This window comes from Malurus melanocephalus, unplaced genomic scaffold (assembly GCF_030028575.1).
Source record: "Malurus melanocephalus ecotype Western Australia unplaced genomic scaffold, MMel_1.1 scaffold_122, whole genome shotgun sequence".
NCBI lineage: Eukaryota > Metazoa > Chordata > Aves > Passeriformes > Maluridae > Malurus > Malurus melanocephalus.
Window position 1 is genome coordinate 464,230 of NW_026623354.1, and position 20,824 is coordinate 485,053.

At 48.6% G+C, this 20,824-nt stretch overlaps 1 protein-coding gene across 1 annotated transcript in view; it reads right to left on the minus strand.

Annotated features, from left to right (window-relative positions):
* The window catches only part of AFAP1L2 (actin filament associated protein 1 like 2), a 64,593-nt gene that overhangs the window by 42,904 nt on the left and 865 nt on the right, over window positions 1-20,824 (minus strand). The window lies entirely within an intron of this gene.

Consider the following 20,824-nt stretch of genomic DNA (forward strand, 5'->3'; position numbering starts at 1 on the left):
GAACTGCCACCTCTGGGTAAATGGCATCCCCAGGCAACTTTGCTCATTAAGAGGAGATCAGCTGCCAGAGCAGGTGGAGGAAGGAGAGACCCAGCACAATAAACCAAACCTCCCTGCTCTGATTTTGTTATTSCAGGAGGAAAGGGGATGGAAGGGAATGTGAGGAGGCTGCAAAACAACCACTTAACCCTGAACACAGACACACAGCTCCTCTGTGCCACAGCACAGGCTACTCCATGTTAAAGTGTCCCCAGGAGCAGCCCTGGTGCTCCCTCTYGCTTACCCTKTTGCAAGTGAGATCAAAGTTACYTTGCTGCAGGCTGGAGRAGGCAGGAGGCAGCCAAAATGGTCAGAACTGTGCAGATATCCCCCACCACACCGTGGGTGCTGTGGGGTGAGGGTAGCCAGCCCAACTTAGCTGTGAGCATCACAAACCTTCAAAGCTCTTCCCCTGTGCAAGTCCTTTTCCACACTTCTGTTTCGGCCCTGAGCTCACATGTAAGGCTTTGCAAGGAAAAAGCAGATTAGCCCAGCAGCTTGATGCCTTATTGATAGTTTCCTTGAAGCAGCTCCTGATCACCCCACAGGCAGGACCTGGTGACGTGGGTCAATAGCCAAGCCCGAGGACAGGGACAGGGCGTGGGGGGAACCCACCATTGCTGGCCAGGATCTTCTGAGGGCTGGCCTCTCCTCCTGGCCCCTGCAGAGCTCCAGCCTTTCTGTTTTATAAATACACACCCAGTGCCAGATGACTCAGCCCAGCTTCCCCCCAGGATTTACAGCCRGGACACGGGCAGGGGTGCAGGGGAAGGTGCAGGGAGTGGTTTCACACCATGTGAGAACAATGTCATTTGTTTTGCTGGGCACACTCACCCTCCAGCAGGAACGCTCCAGCTGGAGAGGCCAAGCTGAGCACTGACCATCCTCCAGGAGTGGCTGTGCAAGGCTGTGYAAGGTGCACCCTGCACAAAGCTCCAGCAGGCACATGGAATCCTGCCTGGCCAGGCCCTTCCACCAAYGCAGCTGTGGGTGTCCAAGACACTGATTCAATAAACCGTAAATTAAAACAAAACCAATCTCTCCAGTTTAAAAAAAAGAATCAGTTATCCCAAAGAACTACTCCTTTTCCCACTCCTCCTAAAAAAAGTCAGGGATTACCAGGCCTTTGGCTAAGAACTGCTTTGTTGGAGGGATGGAAACCTTGACAGTGGTCACACTTAAGGAGTAACAGATGTTCCTTTCCACTGTAAGTCCTTCCTGCCCAGCTGAACTCCGGTGTGTGTAAGAGACCCAGTGTGCCAGATCCTCTGGTAAGGAGCATCCCAGGGACACTTCCAGACCTAYAGAAGCAGAGGGCAGCCAAGAAGGGTGGATGGCAAACACTGTGCTTGGCTGGACTGGAGGGTGACCTGGCCAGCAGCTCTGCCCACATCAACCACGGCTGGCCAGGGTGGAAGCTCACCTTTAGTTCACAGCACAGACATGGAAAACAGCAGCTTGGGAGGGCCTGGAAGTGACTGACCTGCCAAGAGAGACTCCATGTTGAACCAGCCAAATAAAGAGAGTGATTTTCCCCCGGSTGAGCAGAACTGCTAACGAAACCACCTTTCTGCATGACACATTCGGCAGTGCTTCGAGGAAATCAGGGAGGCAGCAAATCCATTAGCGCAGAAAAGCTTCATCCTCCAGCCCTGACAGCACACTGCCAACTCTCAGGATTTTCATCTGTACAACAGCTTTACAGCCACAAATTCACAGGTACCTGGAGTGTGTCAAAAGCAGATCCAGAGGAACGGAATGAGTGTTCCTCCACACAGCTGTGCCATGTGTTATGGGAAYACAGGCCCTGCTCCAAGAAACTGAAACTCCCTGACTGACACAGATTGTGCCACTATGGAAAAGCATTGCAGGATGGCTTGTGTACTCTTTTGTTTAAAAACTCCTGCTCTGTTACTGAGGGTATATCAAACAGCAGGATCTGCTGGGGCTGCACTAATGCTTGCTGCCCCGAGGGCACACTACCGGCTCATGTCCAGCTTGGTATCCACCAAGAAACTTTTTGCAAAGGTGCTTTCCAGCTGTTTGGTCCAGCACATTATCCTCAGGGTTATCCCTCCCCAAGGGCAGGACTTTGYCCTTCTCTCTTGAACTTCAGGAGATCCCTGCTGGCTCATTCCTCCAGGCTAGCGAGGCCCTTCCTGGCAGCAGCTCATCCATCGGTGCATCAGCCACTCCTCCCARTTTGGTGTTATCCACAGAACTGCCCCTTCAACCAGGTCATTAATGAAGGTGGAGAAGTGCTGGCCTCCAGCTGGATTTTGTGTCTCCTGTCACCACCCATTGAGCRTGGCAGTTCAACCAGTTTTTGCCTYATTTCACCATCCASTTCTTGGGCTTGTACTTCATCAGTTTGCTGAGAAGGATGTTACAGGAGAGTGTGGCAATAAAGTCAATAAACACCCACTGCTCTTCTTCATTTACAAAGCTTGTTATTGCAGTTTTACACACATCAARACTGTGACATGATAAGGTGTAAGAAATAAAAACAACATTTTCCCAAGTCTACTCATCGAAACMCAAACTAAAGTAGCCAGGTATATTTGGGGTTATTCAGAGCGAGCAACATGGTGTATCTGTGGGTTGTTTGTATTTCTGTTTCAGGATGAAAATARAGATAAGAACACCCATATATCATCAGACAGACAGAATCCGGCTCCCTCACCTGTATTTCTAGGTGCTACCTTAAACCAAACAACAGATGCAGTAGGTAGATACCATGCAGGCTCGTTTCAATCAGCATTCACCTGCATTCAGTTTACAGCAGAAAGGCTGGCACTGTGCCAAGTTACATCACACCATTTTGGCAGCATCTGAATGCCTCCCACTAATGCATCAGACTTTCTCTCTTGGCCTTCCTTTTCATGGGGTTAGAAGAACATCTTGTTCRGAAGGTTTGTATGGTGTATACAAAAATCATACAAACAGGTTGATGCTTCTTTGTTAAAGGCTTGGGCTCTTGGCCTCTTGCCTGAGCAGCATCCCRAGAGAACAATTCACTCCACATGAAAGAAGCCTTGATGTGACCTGCACCGATGGACTCGGCTGCTACAAGCAGAGTGACCTGCTCCAACCAGAGGAAGGAAGMCAGCCTGGAGAGCCCTTGTTATAGTGACAGCACCCAAAATCTTTATCCCACTGGAAGAGCCACACATGAGCAGCTCCTGGAGGCAAGGAAGAGAAGTTTTGAACTTTCTGTCCTGATGTCCRCGCAGGACTTTCACAAAATGGCTCAAAAAGCTCACATGGCCTTCAACCATCCCCTCTAGCTAGGTGAGGGCCCCTCCACACCCCTCAAAGGCAGGAGTTCAGGCAGAGCATAAACCACAATCTTTTTCTTCTTCAGCCCCGAAATTCAGTCAGTTCTTTACTTATCTACCAGACCAACCATGGACAGCCCACCCCATTAGACCATAACATCCCAACCTGGACACACATCTGAGCTGGATACAACTAACTCCACGGCTGAGTACCCCCACTGCATCCTCAGCCAGGAAATACCCAATTTTCTATCCAGAGACASGTTTTAAGACTGGGGCAAACATATTTCTGTTCAATTTACAGCTAACAAAATCCTTGCTTTAAAGCAGTCAAAATACTTCATATAAACTTTTCTCCATGTTGTRGGTGGGAAGGGAGCGGAAAAAAAGCAAATCAGGACAGTTTACTCAGGGAAAGACAGAAATTACATCTGCTAGCACAAAGTCATTTTGGCAGAGATCTTCTGTTTGTCTTCCCTGGTTTAACCCAGCCTGATAGATCTAGGGCCTAATTTCCTTGAAGTCAGTGGGAGACTTTCATCAATACAGTGAGAATTTGGTCCTCAGACTGAAATAACACAGATTATATATACAATCAGTCAAAAAAAATAATTTAAGAAGCAGTTTTTCAGGCTGAAAATTGTATTTCAAAGACAGACGTTAACATCATGAGGGCCTTGGAGGGCTTGGACAGCTCCAGCCAACAGGCAGAGCAGAAGAGGTCCAGTGGAAACAGGGACAGTAAATTCCCCAAATTAGTTTATTTGTTGGCAAAGGCAGMACAATTCCCTTCTGATTTATTTCCACATTGAAAAAAGACATTCAACAGCTTCCCAGCATTAAGACATTTTCACCCCTAAGTCCAAAAAGGRCTTACAGCTACTTATGCCCAGTTACTGTACATTTCCACAACAGTGTGGAGCCTTGGCAGCCTTCTCAGCCAGCTGGTGAGCCTCAAATCCACCAGAATGTGAGGAATAAAATATTTTTCCTCCCAAATTTCTAAGCAGCTGTTTCTMAGGAAAGACACTGGCCAGCTTTCAATGAATCTGCAGAGCTGCTGGGCAGGAAGAAGACAATCACTTTAGCATTGCTCAAAAAGCCAGGGGTGTCTTCACCTCTCTAACATAATTTTAAGAGGGATTATTCCATATCACAGAGAATATTTCTTGAGTTAAGATAAGCAGGTTTTTTTCTAGGAAAGCAAAAGAAAGGATTAAGGAGCTGTTTGCTCTCTTCATGTCGTAACCCCCTCTGTATCTCTCCAATGAGTTCACTTTGGGAAACACCAAGGTTAATTCACAGAGCYGTAAACCTTCCAAACAAGGAACCCACAGACATTGTGAGATCCACTTATTCCTCTAAGCTCTTCCTTTTCCCTGCCATTGGGCACAGCTTCAGCCCTCCCATGCACTGACAGTGGTGTCCACCATAAGCCAATGATGAGCCACATCAGTTCTCATTCAGGGGAAGATTTATGCAGCAACAACAGGATCTGGGCTTGGTTTTGTTTTGTGGGTGTTTTTTCCCCACTAGGTTGGCAGATGAATCAGCTCAGAGGGTGGTCTGGCTGTCAGAGCCAGCACAGAGCAACAGAAGTGCCTGGCTGGGGGAGAGCAGGTCCTGCAGCTCCCCTTTCCAGTGTCCAAGGAACGTTCAGCAGCTCAGCTCCTCCACTGAGATGACCTGCTTAGAAACCTCCCTCACTTCAACCTGCCCTGGACTGGAAACTGTCAAGGTCAGACATTCCCACTTTTTGTCTCATTACTCTCCCCACCTCTGGCATMTCTTAATTTGAAGCCACCCACATACTCAGTTCATGTGACAGCTCCATCCACTAACATTTAACAGCTGATATTTTTCCCTAATTTGTTGATTCAGAAGCATGTTTTTATACACAGTAACAGTCCAGAACATMATTCCTATTTCATGTGGGGAAAAGTCTCTCATGAAGCCCATTGCTTCCCACCAGCAGACCCCTTCTAGTTTATATRTGCCTGATGCTCATCACTCAAACACACGCTCAGTAGGTCCCAGTGACAGTCCTGATCAGTGTCACAGTGTCCCAKGTGCCCAGGGCATGCACTTCTCACTAAACCCTTACACACTGAGTCCTCCCTGTTATCCTCACGTAAAAGCCAGAAAAGAAAGCCATCAAAACCCAACCAACCATTAAAATTCCCTACAAAATACCTCCTAGGTCTCAAACCAGCAGCAAGGATGCTTGGCTGGATTCTCAGGWTCAGAGGCCAAAGAGAGACTGCTCCTGGTGAAGCCAGGCAGCTTTTCCAGRCGGAAACCCTTTGGGATGGTGCACTCCAGTGCCCTTACACCAGCCCGAGCACACACGTGCACAGCCAGGACARGGCACTGCTGTCACTCCTTCCCCAGGACAGCCACACCAACTGGAACACGCTCATGCCAAGGCTCTGGCGTTCCCTGCACAGCTGCCAGGCTAATGATGGCTTCTTTTCAGGGACAAACTCCAGGAGTGCTGCTGCTGCCAAGCCCTGTCACAACACAACACCAAGCACAGGATCCTGCCAGGTGCCTCGGCTGCCTGCCCTCCCCCAGGCACTTTTCTTCTGCTCTGCATYCCTTCCCCACCACATTCTCTGCCTCACAGGATCACAGCCATGCCATAGGAAGGCCGGGAAGGTCTTTGGGCATTTTTGCAATGCTGTCAGTGTGCAACACTTCTGGTGTTCCCTGCCCTGGGCACAGAGGACACCCCTCTCTCCTGTGCCAGGTACAGACCCTTCCAGTCCACAGCTGGGGGGTCTGGGTCCCTACCTGAGCAGAGCCTTCCCAAGGCTGCCAGGCCACTGTGGGTCAGCCTGGAGGGACAGACAGGTAGCCTGGAGTGCAAAAGGTTCAGACAGACAAAAAACAAAAGGGGTAAGTTTCACCCTGAACAACCACTATGAGGTACATGTGCATCCCAGGCTCATGTTTACCACCTTCTACAGATCTTCTACATTCAGACCCCAATTCAATTTCAGGTTAGTTGAAACCTTATTGACTTCTGCTGGGTTTGGATCAGGCCCCTCCTAATTAAAAAAAAAACCCACCAGCTAATGGACATGCAACATACATGGAGCATTCACTCCTATTAACAGGTCTGTATGAGACAACACAATTTTCCACCCATGCATTAAGCCAGTCCAATACTGACATCAGCTCATTTCCATTGATCCTGATTACATAATAGTGACTTAATTCTCCACAGAATTGAATTTTCCATATGTTTGGATCTTTTGCAGTTGCTACATGACTTCCTTGTTCCCTGCTGAATTAYAGTTTATTATCTCGTTGTCTTATGCTTAAAAAGTATGGCCTTTGCTGCAAGCAAAAATTTCTACAGACTTTTTGTTTGTTTGTGTTCTGAAACACTTATCACCTCAATTTCCTTCCGTCTAAGAGAACTCCAGTATGGATATCCCTATAGTTTTGAGGATTGACACCAATTCTGAAGTTACATTTTGTTAGAACATACATCAAGAGTAGCTAATACCCATTACGGCRCCCAAGTCTTTAGGTACATTTACTGTTATTTATTATTCATAAACATCAATTTTATGAGATCTGAAAGTTGTCCAAAAACCCCAGCTGACTGCAAAGGCTATAGTTTTATGGCTGCAGATAAAAATTCTCACTGCACGTGTCCCACCCAACAGACAGGAATCTGTAAAATTATCATGGTCCCTCAGCAGCTTCACTCAGAAAACACTCAGCAACACCTCTGGGTCATTTCCTGGAGCACTGGAGCCCACATTTCCAGTCTCTCTGAGAATAYACACATTTCTACTCCTTTAACATTCATGTGATGCCACTGGGTAAAGCCATTAATTTTCACAATTCTCTTTTATAGCAAAGGCGGTTCTCTGCACTCAAGACAGGAGTAAACTSCAGCACAGAAACATCAAAACCACATTTTAAACTTTTCTATTGAAAAGACTGGATTTAGGGGAAAGACATAATCTAAAAGAAGAAGTCTTTTCTGTGGAAGAAGAGCCACCACCCACAGTGAGACTATTAAAAAAATAAAATTAACCATCTGCTCCTTCATAGAAAGGAACTCCTCCTGCCTCTGCAGGTCTTTGAAAATGGGTGTTAGTTCCTGGAAATGCATCAGCAAAACAAATCATCATAATGGTATGTACAAAGGGAAGTTGGATGAGGAAGAGAAGGATGTGATGACATCTGGCAGCTGTCAGCCCTCTCTGCTGCAGGATGGACAGCAGGTGCCACMTCCTTCCCCCACACTGGGGTGAAAGCACCTGTGACCCTGCTCCTTTCTCCCTGGGGAAGGAACACAATCCTTCAGGCCTGCTCCACACCTGCCAGGGTCAGTCCCTCACCTGCACACCCTGCCAGGGTCAATCCCTCACCCGCACACCCTGCCAGGGTCAGTCCTTGACCTGCACACCCTGGCACACTCTGGTGGGGCTGCCCTGGATGTCCCCCAGCAGGAGCACAGAGCCCTCCCACCACAGGCAGCCCCCAGTGCCTGCCTGCAGCTCAGCAGTACCTGGCCAGCACCGTGCTGCCCTCCAGCCACACTCCCAACAYTTTGCAAGCCTTGAGCTTCTGACCCCTCCCCAAGCACAACCTCTGCTCTGACACTTGCACAGCCTGACAAATTGCATGGTGACACTACAGTGGGACAGCCACTGCCTGGTGAATGCAGGGTGGCTGTGACACAGAGCCAGGACAGCTCTGATGTGATGACAGCATGGAACAGGGGAAGCTGCATCCCCTGGTACAGACACACTGTCTCCAGGTCTCACACCACAGCACTRGCTGTTCCTTGGCATCAATGAAAATGGCTTTTTGTTTGCCAAGCAAGGAAATGATCTGACCCTTCCATTACATACATCCATATCAGTAATCCGATGCCCTTATACATCACATCCACAAGAATAACAAGACCTCTCAGACCACAGAATAATCCTTAAAAGAACTGAGGCAAGTTGCCTAACTGGGAATATTTTGCATTTAGATGAGGAAAACACCAGAAGGTGCATGKTTGCTCTCCAGACCATGGGATAAATGAGATGACCTAAAGGATCTTTTCCATCCCTAGGAGGAGACATGTCACCTCCATACCTGCACAGCTTGGGCCACCTCATTAGACTCCTATTTTGTAACAAATTYTGTGACCAGGGCTACAAGACAGAGCAGGTGARTCCWGCTGCCTGGCATCACTGAAGGACCTGCACATCCTCAGCATCCCAAGTGAGCCCACCTGATGGTACTTTGSTACACAACAGACTGGCTCCCTGCCCCAGCATTCTGTTCCCATTGCTGTCCAGACCAGCAAGCCAAGACAGCAGAACAATAATCTTGTGAAAAGTCAAGAGCTGTCTCTGGTGAGAAGGAGAATTAATGCCAAAGATGGTGCAGTCAAGGAGGTGGGATCGGGAGACTGAGGAGCAATCAACTCCTAAGCCTCAGCATAAATAAACTCTTAGTAGCAGGATACTTCACAAGGCAACTGTGCCAAAGAAGTCCCTCTCACCTCCTGCTTGCAGCCACCAAAAAGAACCAAGAAACAGTCTTCAGGTGGACACCCATTCACTCTCAGCCTACAGAGAACAGCAGCACAAAACAAAACGTGGGCCAGGGACTGGGTGTAGAATAAAGCTGCAGAAATAATGAGCACCAGGGACACTTTCCCTTCCCACTGGGGACTGCCAAGAGCCCGTTGTGTGGAGTCAAACGTGTTTGACCATGGCCCCAGGACAGCGGCCACGCCACGCGGCTCTCGCTCCACGCGCGTGTGCGCGGCCAGCGCAGAGACCCAGCCRTGCTCCAGCTGTGTTTATTTGGCCAGCTGCAGTGCCACAAAACACAGCTGCACTGAGCGGGGCCGGTCACCTGGCTCCAGATAAAAGCAGCTCAGTAGCAGGAATCCGGCCATCCCTGCTCCGTGCAACTGGAGCCAGCCCAGTGACCGAGCGGGGTCTGACCGTGTCTGCCTTGCCGTCCGAGTGCTGCGAAAGGTGACAAAGGGGATGATGCATCGAGGCAGGGTGAGGAGCGATGAGCAGAGATGGATTATGGAGCCTGACTTGAGGCCAGGAGATCCCAATTTTCATCCTGGCCCCACCTCTGGCTTGAGCTGCGCTGCAGGAAGTCTTTCCCCTTCCTGCTTTGTCCGCATTGCTCATTATTCCTATCTCAATAGGAATGATCTTACCCCACCCCCAGTCCTTTCTGACTTGAGGAAAACTCTTGGCAACCAATATCAGAAGTGGATTGTTTTTTTCCTCTTTTCAGAAAAGCCTCCACACTTCATTTCAGACATTTATGGTTTTCATTTTCACATAATATCCACTATGACTGACGTGTCAAAGCCATCATAGCCTAAACCGTTGGGTTTTGTTTCTAAATTCACTATAAAGAATTGTTCCCTGCTCCTGACTGAGTCATCTCCTGTAGATCAAAGCCTGTCCTGCTCAAACTGAAACAAAACAGTTTGGTATTTGACTCTTTCATCTAGAAGCCAGTTCTGTCTGTGCTAAGCAGCAACTCCCTTTCCATATTCAAAAAGAACATTTTCCTTCCTTCTGTCAGTATGATGGCAGAGCAGGCCTGCACATTTGTGAATAACCAACAAAAAGCAACTGTATGAAAGAGGAAAGGAAATTGTACAATCAACGGGTGGAAGAAAACTTGAAATTCCATCCCAGAATCTGGGATAAGCAAACATTCCCGGGAGCACCATTTCATCAGCAGCTGGACAGACTTCAGCCTAAAGGATCAGAGAAGGTGGAGACATCCTTGCTGAAGCATCCACAGATGATGTGGCTGCATTTTCCTAAAGMGTGTCTCCAGGGTGGTAGACTCTCCTCATCTTTCATGATCCAAATAACTGACACAGTCCAGACCCTGGTCTGGAGCAAGGGTCAGCCACGTCCCTGCTGTTAGCACCCCGAGCTGTGAGCATGTCTGCTTGGCTAAGGAATTGTTAACTCTGCATCCCTGCTCTATCACAAATCAGCTTTTATTGTATTAAATTCAAGGTCATCTTTATCAATGGCACCAGAAATACAGTTRATTAATGTATCAATAAAAATTGGTAAAACTTGCAGGCAACCCAATGTAAATCTTAGACCCAGTCTGATCCTTCTGGTCAGCCCATTGACTTTGCTGGAATGACACCCGGAATTAATTTGGCCCTTCCCACCTCATCTAAATGTGGGCCAACAGACATTCATGTTTATCAGGAAAAACAAGAACATATGCTGGAAACAGAGCACTTCCAACAAAAAYCTCAGTCCAGCATGGGAACAAAAGCAAACTGCAAAGATTTCRTAGCTAATCAGGAGTGTCAGTGTGAGGCTGTCTGATCAGAGTTAAATGTTAGAAGAACACCTTAAAGAAAGCATGGGAGCATCATCCAGACATAAAAATATCCTAATGGAGCAGTTAAAGGTGTAAGAATGTGTGATCTGGAAGGGCTACCCAACAGACCATGGCTCTTATCCTGGTTTTGGGGCAACAGCAGCTTCAAAGGGACAACCAACAACGCATGTTAGCTGCAAGGACAGTCCATTTTATCCCCTGCACAGCACTAATGGGATCCCTATTTAGGATTTTCGATCCCTCTCACACAAGTACTGYTCTCTGTGGTCCTGTCAGTCCCCATGGCTTTGGCATTCCTGTTGGAGTTGTAGCCAACCAAGAATAAAAGACTGACCACAGCTGAAATGGTATCAGCAGCAAATGAAAAAAAACCCAGCATATAAAGCCTAGGGGATGTCATTATTTAGGCCAAAGAATTGAAGGAAGGCTGACGTAGCCAGTCCAAAGAAACACGACTGTGAAATCCCGTGCTGTTTAACTCAGATTTCCAGCCAGAGTCAAACCTTGCCTCTGGGTGCTGGCCCTGCAGCTCAGGCCGTGCTCTGGCTGGGCTGGACCCARCAGGGGTCAAATGTCTGGGATGAACCTCCCCTCCCTTCCTACAGCACTCCAGGCTTTCCAGCCTCAGCATCACCCAAAGCTTGCTGCATTTATTTCTAAGTAGTATAATAAAACTGTCACTGCTCTTTTGGTTTAAGAGCTGCACTGAACTATCAGAATTAAAAATAAATCATTCTGTTTCGGGGAATACTGAGCCTCCTGGGTCTAGAAAGCATTTGTTTCTCTTCTCAGCCAGACGTGGGAATTCAGCCTTTAGGATAAAGTATGGGAATTTTGATTGCCATTTCACTTCCCCCCACTCTGGCAACTCCCACTTCAATTTCCAGAAATAGATCTCTTCTACACTCAGAGAGCATCTGTCTGAAGAACCTGAGAGGAAAACTACGCTCACTGAAGTTAACTAGTGCAGGATGCCAACAGGCTTCAAGCAACTGCACCCTCGCCCAGGTCTGCTGTACTCTGCCAGTTTACACTGGCCCAGGATAGCCCAGTGTAACCCAGATAAACAGAGCCCATTGGTATTTTGGCATGTAGAGGTGATTAAAGCAAGAGCCCACTGGGCTGGAAGAGTGACAACCTGCCACAATCCAAACGCTCAGACAACACATAATGGTGTTTCAATAGCTGTGGATCAYGATCAGAGCCAGAATTACAGTTTAATAAATATCCCAGAAATCAAGAGTACATGTTGGCATAATTAAAACACTTCATGATCAGTTTACTGGTGAATTTTCCTAGAACCCTGAAGTTCACACAGACTCAAAYGTAAGCCAAACCACACTTGGAGCATTGATAATTTTCTGACACACTCTAATCAGTTACAGGGTCTGCACAGAACTGCATTAGGGCAGCCAGCACCAAACAACTCAATAATTCCTTTCAACASCTAGACAACCTACTTTCCAAGAAGTATCATCTCATGAGGGGAAAAATTTCAGAGCTCTAGCTATAGCAAATTAAACTGATGTAGGAAACTAGATAATATCAGCTAGCATTGCTCATTAGAGAAAGGCGAGAGACACTGTGCATGGACACGTGTGTGTATCCTGTAACATGACTAGAGGAGAGAAAATGGAAAAAAGCTGAAGCAGTAATGAAAATCTGTGTTTATATAAAATAATACCACGCTTAACTCAAGAGTAAATCATTTACAAGTGTTGCTTTGCTAAATAGTTTGGTAGCTGACTTCTGCTGAACTAATTGTATTAACTCCTCAGTGTTACAATTATTTAAGTTACAGACAGAACCCCGTAACCCTTGACTAGGACCATCATGAGAAGTTTACTCCTCATGTCCTCCCGCAGCTTTCTCACAGCCTGGCTGAAGGAGTTTTTGCTGGATGAGTTGGTGGGTGAAGGGTGAAGAAGCTGCTCTGCAGACACGACTGACTCGTTCCAGAGGTCACTGACTCCTAGGGCTTGCGTGTCCCTGTGACCCCACAGAGACTGAGCATCACCAACAGCCACGCTCAGCTCTGACCCTGCTGCTCAGAGAAGCAAGACGCAAGAGTGGAGCACAAATACTGGCGTGGGAGAAAACCAAAACCACCCACAAGAGTCACATGCACATTTCACTGGCAACTGTACAGCTCTGGGGCACTTGTGACCATCTTTCAAGCAGACAGGTGAGGCTGCTGAACTCCAAAAGCAGCTGCAGGCACAGCACTGRCTACACCTAGAGCCTCAGGCACCAAGTGAAATGTGCCCCAGATGAGGTAAACAGCTCACAAGGACTGAAAAAATCCAGAACAAGCACGTAGACCCCGCACTGCCCAGCAGACTCCAGACCCCCTGCAGCAGGGRATGGTGAGGCCAGAGCCACCCTGCYCAGTGTGTCCCCAGCTGTCTGTGACCTCAGGCTTGGGGAGGAGGGCTGCTAGATCGCAGGAACAGCCAGGCTTGCCTGCCTTTGCCTGGCACCTCCATTCGAACCCAGCTCCTCTGTTAGCAAAAAGAACTGCCTTCACCCATGTGCACGTGCACTGAATTCCCAACAGGGACCAAAAATCTGGCTGTGGTGGGATGATATGAATGCACATCCCACCCCTCTGCCCAGGTAACCACAGCAAGGTAAAGACAACTCAGCTGCTTTGCTAACTGAGATCAATTAATCTGAGTGTTCTCTTCTCCTTTATCATATTTCAGCAGCTACCAAGATCAGGCAATCCTRCAGCAGATGTGGAACTGTACATTACAATCCCAGCTCTCTGCTTGATTCTSCATTCCCCAGRGCCATGGAGAAGTCTGAAAAGCATRACAATAAAAAGRGTGGGAGTTCCCKCCATTCAAGATTACGTGGYACRTTTTTAGAGACTGCAGTAGAAAACAAAAGATGCTTGAAGATGCTGGATTCATGCAAAGGAGACAGGACGTGTTCCCAGCCAAGCAGCCTGGATGAAGCTACTGATGGGATGGATGGAGCAGACGGCCTCCAGCTGTCACAAGCCACTGCACAAGTCTGGGCTTGCCACATCTCCACTTCAAAATTCAGCCCAAATTTCCAGACTTGTGATATTTTGCTACCACAAGTGTTGGCCCCCTCACTACTGCAACCATGTTCCTGTTACCACCAGGCACCAAAAAAGCATCTCTGCATTCTACTGATTGCAGCTCATTCACAGAGGGACCAGCAGAGCTCAGAGCTGTTTGGCACTGGGGCTGGCTGAACAAATACATGGGTTCCTTCCAGAAATGACAAACTGACAGTGCTACTGGAAGGCTCTGGGGCTGCAGCTGGCTTGGTTGCATTCCTCAGCAGAAGAAAGCCCCAAATTTCACACACACTCRTGGAGGACTTCCAGCAAAAGCCACTTGTGACATCAAGTAACCTTGTGCAACTCAGGTTCTCTGCGAGCTGGCTCTTTCTTCCCAGCCTCAATAGCTGTCAGACTTTTCAGTGACAAACAGCAATGATGAGATCTGCAGGGTGACTTTGGACCCAAGATCTCTTTGCAGATACCTTATCTCATCCCACAGGAGCTGCACACACGCTTCCCCTCGCCACCTGCCTGGGCTGGCTGCCTCAGAACACATGCAGGCTCCATCCACGACAGAGATCCCCTCCTTGCAGCAGACCAAGACTTGCTCCCCATCTCAGTGCAAGAGGGAAGGGGTCAAGGACTGAACACAAACTGTAAGAATCTCCTGGCTCAGACCCACTTCTTTCAAAGCACTGCTGCCAAAGCATTATGCAAACTTCTTCCAAAAGCATCCCAACTGCTTAGCTGCCCTACACCCCAAACTTGGTGCCATCTCTGGAAAGCCTCAATTATTAGCAAGATTGGGAATCAAAAGATAAATTTAAAAAATTCRGTCTTCTATAATAGAAAAGGAAGTAAAAAACCCCCACGTGCATCAGTGCTGGGGGTGGCTACTGCTCCTGGTTATCTCTGGGGGAGATTCCTACCCTCAGAAATAAGGAGCCCACAGGCTGAACTGCCAGCTAAGACTTGTGAATCTCTATTTCYCAGGCTTTTTCTAWGCTTTGYGCWATACTTYTATCCTAAGCAGATCCAAAGGGGWAAAAAGTAAAAAAAAAAAWTTAAAAAAAGATCAGAAAAWCTTTATGCAAYGCAGAGMACCATSCACCCAAGGAGGGGAAACACTTTTATTAAATTGCAAGTGACCAAGTCYGTATGTTGTGTAGAAGTTTCAGTCTGATCCCATGATTCTGATATATTTACTTCCAGACAGAGCTTTATGACCAAAGATAACCAAAGATTTGCCCTGCACAGAATCATCCTCAGACTTGCTTTCTGTGGAATTTTACTCATGGAGAAAGCGACAGAGCAGTGGAGGGGCAGAGGGGAGATTATTTTAGCAAGTCCCAGCCCTYGTCCTTTGAACTCCAGACTGACCCAGCCCCCACTTCCCAGGCGTCCCCTCCACAGCAGGTCCTGCTGATGGGGACACGATCCCTCCCTGCTSTCACCTCCTCCATCCTGGCCCACCAGCCCCAGCCAGCCCCTCCGGGTGTCTCCAGCCCTGCTCGTTCCATGTCCTGGCGTGGCCGGAGTCGGGTCCGGAGCGCAGGCTGGCCCCGCAAGAGAGGGGCAGACAGGCACATCGCCAGCGCTGCTTCTCCGAGCTTTGCAAAGGACTCAACTCCCCTGGCCACCCTTAGCAACTTGTGTTTGTTTTGGACATTTTTACCCTCCTAAAGCTCTTTTCCCTGGATTCGAGTAAATTTAGTAATTTTTTTTTTCAAAGTAAGAACTTTGAAGACACCAAGAGATTGGTGTCTTCCTACTGAACACTTACAAACCTGTTTTTCTTTTGTGGCCTCCTACCGTCATTCCTCCAGTTCACACAAGGCTTTTAGCCATGCACCATAGCACTCAGCAAGAAGTTCCCAAATTTAACCCCTCTTCCTCACACTACAGCATAGCTCTTACAACRGAAATGCCTTCTCTCAGCTATTGCCAGGGAATTCACCAGTTCACTGACACTTCTTCCCTATCCCAGACACCAAACCAGAGCCAAAGAAGCAGCTCCAGCCCAGAAAGTGGCTGTATCAACACCTGCACCAGCAGCTCCTTGAAGCAAGACACATCTATGACCCACAGAGCTGTGCTGACAAGCTGCAGCACAGACTGGACCAGTCTGTCTTGTTTGTTGACCCAGAAGAAAAGCACAAATGACTCAACTTCCACGACGAAGTAAACAATAATATGCAGGTCATCAAACTGGCTGTGTGACTGCAGGATCCCAATTCACTTGCTGGGTCGGGATCTTCAGCCAGACAGCTCCAGAGAGGAACACCCATGCCCTGGGTGCTCATGCTCTGCATCACCTTTGATGATAGGTGCACCCCTTATTTTTGGTTCCCCAAGATGTCCCCWACAGCTCTGGGCTCTCTGGTTGCTATTGCCTGAAGATGCACTTCCCTGCCTTTCCAGAGGGTACAGCAAATTAGAGTTTACAAAGACTTCTCAAAAGAACAGCATCCCTAATTTCCTTTGATCTAGGCAGGATGCAAGAACAGCACTGGGCATTGAGAGAGCTCGAGATTCAGGCCCTGGATTTGCCATGAAGTCTGAAGAGATTTAGCCAAGGCACTCAAAACCTTCATATGTGCTTTATGTTGAGATGGGAACATTGAGGAGCAAGTGTGCAGCTGAGCAGGTGCCCAGAATTCCGATTCCAAAGCCTTGAAAGGGGTGCTTTGGTGCAGAGCCCTGCACAGCCTGGGTGACACAAGTGCCCTGCTTGGCCACCCAGTGCCCTGTTTGGCCCCAGCCCATCACTGCTGCTGGGAGCTGAAAGAGTCAGTCGTGCTCCAGAGTGCAGCAGTACGAGCATTTTTGCATAGGCACTCCCTGTGTTCCTGGCTGTGGGCGTTCAATGAAAGCCATCAGTGAGAACCCAGGAACAATAAACTCATTCAGGCGGAGTCTCTGTCCCCAGCCGGGCAMACAGGGAGCTGTGAAGGTGTGGGGAGGAAGGGCAGAGAGACCTGCTTACACACTGAGGTAAAGGAAGGGTTCGTGCCCTGTCCACCCAAGAGCAGATGCCCAAAGGCTCAAAGCTTTTGAGCTACCTTTTATCCATCTTTTCCCCCCCTTTTTTAGGAAGAAAGCTTCTCTCCTGGCCTTAGGAGCAGGGCTCTTGATAATTTTGGTGGTGACCCAGATGGAGCAGAGCAGCAGGGCTACAGGGGTACTGCTCTCCCACCCTTCACTGCATGGAGCCCTGCCCTTACTCTCAAGAGAGGGAGCCAACCCAGGGATCATTCTGGGGATAACAAAAGGAGCACCCCAAGCCTGGCAGTTACACACCTCCCAAAGGCCATCAACAATGGCTGAAGCCATTATCCCTACAGCCCATCTGCAGTGAGCCTGTGCTGCTGTGGTGAGCACTGGAGAGCCTYGTGCATGCTTAACACACTCAGAGCATCCTCGTTTAAACAGGAAATGCAGCTGTGCTGGAAGAGACAAATCCTATACTGGCACAGGTGACAGTGCAGGATGGTCATGGCAGATGTTTAATTGAGACAGGCTGCGGTTTCAGTCACAGAAGAAAGGTCTCATGTCCTCAATGCCTGCAGAGTAACTCACTCTGCTCTCCTGCTGCCTATTCCCCAAAGGAATCCGTTCCATTCTCCAAAACCAATCAGGGTCCCTCTCACATAAGTGAGAGTTGCAGCAGCTGAAAGCTGCATTGGATTTGGCACAGAGCAGCACATTGCCCTGTTTCTTCCAGTTGCCACACCAAGACAATGAGCTAAACACAACAGCTGTGTGGACAATGAGCTGAGGAGAAACCACATATGTCTGCACAGAGCCCAGATCCTGTTCATRTGAATCAACCCATTTCCGACTCTGATTAACACCAGTTTATAAAGTGCCTCAGATTGCTACCAGGGCTTGTGTCTTTCTTTCATGTCTCCACTATGCAGTCGAACCCCAAGCATATCCCTTTGTATGTGCAAGAATATATTAGAAGGAACACGTGCCCAAATCCCACACAGACCCAGCCCTATCCCCTCCCAGTGAAAACATGTTAATTAGCAAGCACACACTTCTTTCTACTAAGTCACCATTTTACTCCCTATCAACAYTAACCTGTTGGATTCTGTTAAGAAGACAATCTCTCCTCCCTGGGCAAACATTGTCAACCTCCTTGGGGGAACGCTGCAAACACTTCCAAGGACCCTCTGATAAGAAACGTGAAGCTTGTATCTTTGCTTAACAGAGATAGGGAAACATGAATCCAAAGGCTTCTCTTTGAAGAACTGGGCTGAAAGTTGCTCTGAYTTCCATTACAGAGCTCTAACACATTAAAAATACAGTCATAATCTTACAAACCTCTCCAGGCTCACATCACTTGACATTTTAGACTGTGAACAAAGGGCTGTATCACCCGTGATGGGTCAGTGTGTGTAGTGACAGTGTCAGTCAGATGTGTAGTGACAAGGGTCAGCTTGAGAGGACTTGACAGAGACGGCAGATAAATGAATGTGTCACCAACACATCCGTCATCAGTAACTGCGTACTCAGCACCTCCTGCCCTCCCAGGATCTGGAGATGGTTGGTCATGGACCAGCCAGCCATGGCTGACAGGCRTGGTAAGGAGTAGGCAAGAAGCCATAATGCCCCTGGAACAGGGAGCACAGGCTGGGACAGCTGCCATATTCAAAGGAAAACACATGGGAAGGGGGCGAGAGAGCACTCGCAGGAAATAGGGGAGGAGCAAGAGCAGAGGGGCTCTGTCCTTGTCACTACACAGCTTTGGGACAGTGCCCTCCCTCAGCCACACCTGCTCTCTGCAGGTCACCCTCCTGTACCCTTGGGTCTGCTGCTCTTTATGCCTCACACACCCTTCCTAATCACAGGGAGAAGGTGCCTTTTTAAACAGCATCTTCACCAACAGAAGGCATTCTTTAGGGTGGCTTGGCAGAAAAAAAACCCCTAGTGCACATCAAGATTATCCTTCAGAGCTTAAATAGCCTAAGAGGAGTCAAAAGGCAGCATCTTCCTATGCAGCTGGCCTTGCAACCTCATTTGCAGTGGCTGGGAAAGGAAACCCATTCCCAGGAGAGTTTCCCAATCCCTCCTTCCCTTCCCATCCCACAAGTCCAACAGCCTGAGCTCTTCCCTCTCCATCGGTGCCACCCTGCCAGCCACCTACTCCAGAGCCTCCCACCCCACCCGGCCCTGCACACTCCACCCAACCAGATTCCTGTGGCTGCTTCACCTGCCATTGAAACAGGAGAGAAACTCTCGCACATGCCAGCTCGGAGTCTGGATTAACCCACAGCCCTGCCCGTGTTTAAAGGAAAAAAATGCTGTTTGCTAATGCTTGCAAACTTAATTTCCTAAGTAATAGGACACATCTTGTAGTCAAATTCCCCTTCCCAGAGGATCAGCTCATTGCTCAACAGTGCTCTACATCCATCCATCCATTCTTCTCAGTACAGGATGGATGAGATGCAAATGCACTCTGCCTGGCTAGTGGCAAGGAAGAAGRCTTCCCCTGTCACAGCAACAACAAGTTATCCCCACCAGAACAGGCACATCTCCCCCGTGCTTATTAATAAMAACCCACTTGTCTGCCTTCTCCACCTGCTCCTCAAGGCTTCCAACTCCAGCCCAGCCCTTTCCGAACACCTCACCAGCCCCAGGTGAGTCTGGTCACCCCCACACCAGAGATACCTCCCATGCACTGACCCAGCCGTGCCATCACCTGTGGCTGCCCCACAGAGCTCCAGTGCCTCATCAGCACCCCCGGAACCTCAATAGCACCCCCGGAGCCTCATCAGCACCCCCGCTCCCGCACCCGTCAGCACCAACACAAAAAGCACTGGCAGCGCTCCGCGATCGGCTGCGCTCGCTATTTATTCACCACACATGTGCAGAACATCCCCGCTGCTCCGAGGGAGCAGTGTGCATATTTAAAAAGACAATATACAAAACATAGCTGAATCTTAATGAATCTGCTGCTTTGCTACTGGAACTRAATGGAATTGTGCAGACCCTGCCAGGATGGGAAAAAAAAACAACCCAACCAACTACACAATATTTCTCTTGTAATATAATCCTTAACATCGCTTTTGCAGTATGTTATTATTGCGCTTATCAGGCCTGTAAAGCATCAATTTTAAGGAGGAAAAGGATAAAAATGCAACAGGCAGCACAGTGTCAGCCYTGTCAGAATGCTAAAGTATTGCACAGTGAGAAAAACACACARTCCTGGCAAAAGTTAACTTCACGCAGTATGGAACCTCAACATATGGACTCTCCACCAAAGCAGGACTAAGGAATGAGAGCTATTAGCTCAAATGYATCTCCTGAGGTCTAARCAAACCTTTCTGGTTTCACAGTARCAAGTACAAATGGGATCTRGCAGAAATTCAYATGTTAAGTACCAAGTTCCCCGCTMAAACGTTCAAGCTCCACGARGASGGCAGCAACTACAAGGAAAGTCACATTTCCTCTCAACAGGTAAAATTTACCGCGGTAAACTCGGTATTGCACAAGTGCTTGATCCACCTCCTCCAGGGGAGGTTTCTCCAYACCAGCAGGAGCAGAAATCAGAGTATCAACACACATCCTCCAGTGCTCCATGCCCAGGCACCTCATCCCACCTCCTCCCTCCTCGGCTGGCAAGGAGAGCTCGTGTTTGAAAAGTGTCCAGGAGTGCCCCTAGCAGCACAGACCTGAGATGTGCCAGGCTCGGCGATCACGACCCGGCRGCATCACACAGGAAGCGCCAGAGCCATTGATTGCGGGGAAATAAATGGGCTGTGGGTGACAGCCAGCCCGGATGAGCCCTGCCAGGGAGAAAGCTGGGAGCTGCTCACCTGCCCTCTCCCTAACCACCAAAACTATTTGCGTTTAGAAAACAGGACACTCAATGTCGTGCCTGCTCAGCCTGGGAGGGTGGGAAGTCCACGCTGAATGGGAGATTTAGGACGAAAGAGGGAGCGGACAATGTCAGACAACCAAGCGGCTGCACAGAACGCAACGAGACGCTGCTTTTAAGTGGCAAAAAAAAAGGTCCCGATCTCCGGATCGGCTAAATCGTGACATTTTCCCACATCGCGGTCTTTCTCCTTCCCTTCCTACCCAGTGCCCG